This window comes from Pinus tabuliformis, chromosome Q, assembly GCF_031772625.1.
Source record: "Pinus tabuliformis cultivar Carrire ecotype Pingquan chromosome Q, CPIR1, whole genome shotgun sequence".
Classification (NCBI taxonomy): domain Eukaryota; kingdom Viridiplantae; phylum Streptophyta; class Pinopsida; order Pinales; family Pinaceae; genus Pinus; species Pinus tabuliformis.
This window is the reverse complement of record NC_142296.1, coordinates 297,644,987-297,650,181: the sequence shown is the minus strand read 5'-3', so window position 1 is coordinate 297,650,181 and position 5,195 is coordinate 297,644,987.

Sequence of the window (5,195 nt, the reverse complement as noted above, 5' to 3'; positions counted from 1 at the left end):
TCATGATTCGTGAATCATAATAGTTCTCTAATCAATTATGATTTTAATTTTTTTATTTATTGAAACACTACCACTTGCAGGTTGTCAAGACTTGTTTTTCTTTTTATGTCATAGTCTTAACAAGGCTTTTGAAGGTGAAACAAGCTTTACAATCAATGGTATGTAGTTCTCTTTGCAATCAATGGAGGCAATCCCAATTTGAAAGAGCACAAGTAGTTAAAAGGTTGGTTGTTGATGATGAATGGTGGGATAGAGTGTAGTACTTCTTGGCATTTACTAAGCCAATTGTGTCTTTGGTTCGCCTATTTGATGTAGATATGCCTAATTTGGTAGAGGTGTATGAGGGCATTTATTCCATGATAGAGAAGATAACAGTGGTTATAAATTCCAAGGAGAAGGGCCCAAATGAATTCTTTTACAGAGAAGTAAAAGATATATTGACCAAAAGGTGGAACAAGATGACCACCCCATTGCACCATTTGGCCTATGCAGTGAATCCAAAATATTATGCTGCAATGTTGTTAAGTGATCTAAAAAGAACCACTCCAAACAAAGACCTAGAAGGTTCACAAGGATTTTAAAATTCTTATAGAAAGATTTGTGTATATCCTAAAATAGGGATTTAGATTAGTTCAGAGTTTGCTCATTTTGTGGGATCAATTCGTTGGGGTGTTGAGATTGACTGTATGTAGGACAAGACCAGATTAAGTCCAATTGATTGGTGGAACTACTATGGTAGGGAACTTCAAAATAAATAAAAATTGGTCATTAGGATCTTGCCACCGGTTGCTAGTTCCTCTTTAATAGAAAGGAACTAGATTACATATGGCTTCATCCATTTAGTGAAGCGAAATAGTTTAGGCTCCAAAAAGGATGAGGAACTAGTGTATGTTCATTCAAACTTTTTCCTATCGTCACACAAGAGTGATGAATACAAATTTGGGCCCACAAAACTATGGGATGTGGAATGAGAGTTTCCTGACTTAGATATGATGTTGAATGTCAAGTCTCATATGACTTTGTTTGATGAGGAGGCACTAATAGGTGGATCTTCAAGTGGAAATGGAAACAATATTACCGCTTCTGGAGAGAATGTGGTTCATAATTTAAATTACAAGGATGAAGACATATTTGATAATATGTGAACATAATTTATTACGGTACTTTAAACTTTTGAACAATAGCAATGTTTATGTTAAAGTGGTGACTTTAAACTTTCGAACAATGACAATGCTTATGCTAAATTGATGATGATGATTTGTTTATGGCATATGTTGAATTGATGATGATGATAATTGATTATGACATTATGTATTTTTAGATATAGAATCTCAATTCTAAAAGATGAATGGTAATATGAAATTCTTATATATATGTGTGTGTATGTGTGTGTGTGTTGTTTCCTTACCGTATTGTATCCAGATTTTTTGAAAATTTGTCGTATTTGTTTCAAACCCCATATCTGTATCTATTCCCGTATCTATTTTAGTGCAACTTATATTATGAAATAGATTGCCAATAAAACAATATAACATGACACATACATAAAATACCCATATATAACAACAAAAATAAATACAATGGCTACACTTTAGGAGGTCAAATAAATTTTCTCGTGCTTATCTATAACAAACCTACATGGACATAATGAAATTGGATGCTATATAAAATATGAATGCCAAGAATCCCAATGGGCTTAGGGTTTACGTCCCTTGCTTGGTCTCCTAAAATAGTCATTGGGCATATGGAGGTAGGGCTTGGACTTGTGGCTCCTAGAGATGAATATTTAGTGCTCATCCTATAAAAGAAAACCAACCCATGTTCTCCTTAAGGCCTGGGAAGTAGTGATTTTAAACCATTTTCCAAGGTTCCATTCCTAAGGGCTTTACTAGGCATCTGTGTGGGCACCTGGAGGTAGATGTTGAACTTATGGCACATGGAGATGAATACCAAGTGCATGTATTACAAGCCCAAGCCCACTCCTTAATTCTAACTTCTACTTGAAGCTTGGGAAGAAAAGAGCTCAACACTATTGGCCAAAGTTCCATTCCCAAATGCTTTACCAAACAATCATGAGGGAACATATTTCATATTACATACCCAATCCCACCGGAATGTTCCCCTTAAGGCCTATGGAGTGGGAGCTTGACACCATAAACCTAGGTTCCATTCCCAATGGATTTACCCAACACCTTAGGGTATCGAAAGGGAAATTGGAGGTAGGGATCAAACTCTATCAGGGCCATGTGTTTATATTAAAAATTCAAGCCTACCTCCGTGTTATGGTTAATCATGAAATGGTAATTCAAGTGCACTTGATTCTTCCCGAGTTCAATTGTCCTAAAAAATATGTAAATGCAACCAATTATTGTGCTCATATGTATTCAGGAAAAGGAAATGTTCTATGCAGGTCAGAAACAAAGTCCTCATCCTTCATAAAGTTCAATTTGTATAACTCTATATATAGAGAGAGACTAGACAAGGCATAAAGGTGATTTTTTTCCAAACACCTACCAAAAAATAATTGAGAAATTATATACTACTTCGAATGCAAGTAAATTGTCTCTTGACAAACAACCTTGAAGGACTTACAACCAAATTTCTATCTTGATTAAAGTCTTGTGCTATAAATTATTTACAAGCATGGACCAGTTGACCTTGAGAAAGGGAAGCCAACCTAAGTCAACTGCACTAAAACATGGTGTGGACTTTGAATGTAATAGGGATAGTCAGTAATAGACTCAAAACCACAAAATTGTACATTAGGCATATTTCTGGAGGCTATGACATACTCCATATTTATAGGAAGAAAAGACTGGAAAAAGTAATGCATACCTCGAAGGATTTGTTGGGATTGTGAGGACTTGTGGCAATATTAATGGCACCGAAGGTAGAATCCATTGAGGAAACTTTCTGATCATCAACTTCTCAAATATGAGGAATCACAACATAATGCCTGAAATCACACTTACGACAACGTAGAATCCCTCAATTCTGCCTAACTATCATTGTACAAAATATGTCAAAGTATGTTTTAGCATAAATGTTTAATATCCAAAACCCTCAAATCTCTAGGAACCATAGGCTCTATAATTTTTCATGTACAAGTTTTCCTGGGCTTGTGCCTTAGCTTTTCCTCCAATTGATAACCCTCCAAAGTTCAAATTTTTAACATACATTCATCTTTCCTCTCATTTTTTTAACATTTTTTTCTATGGTCGAGGCTCTGGAGCATCTTGTCCATTCCCTTGGGTCTGAGTGAGGTGTGGAGGATTCTTGCAATGGCCCTGGTAGCTACAATGTTGGCCTTCTGAGCATCTAAGCCTCTTATTTGGGTCTTCTGCTCAAACTCCTTTATTATAATAAATGGCCTCCCAAACTCATCAAATTCCAACACCATCCCTGCAAATAGTAATAGAATGCAGCGCAGAGATTAAATCCTAAACATACAAGTGTGGCTACAAAAAAAATGGATTTTGAACAAGAGACCTGAAGTGTGTGTACTCCACTCTGTGTGGAAGACCAAATGTGGGGTGGAAATACATTGAAGTTAAAAATGGAGCATACCTTGACATCATCAATGGACTGAAGATCTGATGTTGGTATTCGATATTCGAGTTTGCTGTAACTGGTAAAACCCTAATTCGTAACTCTCTCAAATCTCATTTTCACTCCTGTGCTGTGAAAATAAAATAAGAAAAAAATATATGAGGTTCTGGTTGGGAGAGGTTTTAGCTCCTGCATTGTGAAAATAAAATAGATATGAGTGACTGGTTGGGAGACGTTTTGTAAAGAAAAATTAAATCTTAACTTTTTCAAATATGCTAAAATTTTCCTTTTTAAAAAAGGATAGATACAATATTTTATTTTCACTTACATCAAATTTTAGTTGGTTGGGAGAGGTTTTGTAAAGAAAAATTAAAGCTTTAATTTTTACAAATATGTTAAAATTTTCAATTCTGAAAAAGTATAGATACACTATTTTATTTTCACTTACATCAAATTTTAGTGGTATTTGAGAAACTAACTGGCTCTTACATGTTTATGGTTATGTTTGAAAACATTTATACCATATTAGATGGTATTTATAATAATAATAATAATAATAATGATATAATTAAATTTATTTGTTATGGTTTCTATGTAATGATTTTGTTTTTTAAATTTATGGAAAAAGAACCTGACATGTATGAAGGAAACAAGTGCTCTTAACGTGGTTGTGTTGAAAATATTTAGGTGTTCTTGCATATTAGGTGAGTGAAAACAAAATATAGTAAGTGGATTTAATAATTAAAAACAAGTGTTAGTTTCTTAAAAGTCATATGTCAAATTTGGAAGGAGTAGGGTATGTATCCTTCTTTAGGTTAAATATATTCAAATTGTTACATGGATGGGGTTGTAAGACCCTATGTTTTCATCTTTAGAAAATGGAATCCTCTCCTAGTCACTCACATAATTTAGGTTGTCATGAGAAAAGTAGGTGTTGTGCCTTAAGATGTGAACATTTCATTTTAAACAGTGTGATAATGTGGTTTCAACAAGGCATTAAAAGAGGGAACGAGCATGCACATTTGGGATGCTAGTGTTATGTTCTGCTTGATGCATGAGTTCACATATAAGAAGGCTTTAACAAGAGTTGAAGAGGTTGAATAGTTAGAGAGCTTGGGGGGTTGTAGTCTCACTTAGAGGTGTAGAAAAGTAAGTTAAGCACCTTGAGAAGTTGTGAAGCAAGCTTAAGACGTTTGACAAGATGCATAAAGGATTAAACTTGGTAGTGGTACCAATTGAACATTCCTTGAACAAAGTTGATAACCTCTCCTTGGCACTACTAGTTTGCAAGACGAAGAAGAAATGTGAAAAAAATGTGCAACCCACTAAAGAAGTTGGCAAGGTTGTTACAATATATATAGGTGGTTATGTCATGTTGCAAAAGGAGGTGTTAAGCCAACTTCCATTTTGGATAATAGGTTAGCCTTTGAATTTAATTCCCTATGAACATGATCAAAGGATATAACCTTGAAGATTCTAATCAGCTCCATAACTCTAATCATCCACTGATCCAATAAAGAAGTGTTTAAGGAAGTATAATCTTTTAGCCAATCTATAACAACCTTTGAATCCTCTATCACTTGTAATTTTATATTGTTAAAGTGACACAATTAAAATGAGTAACATAAACAATTGATTCATATTAT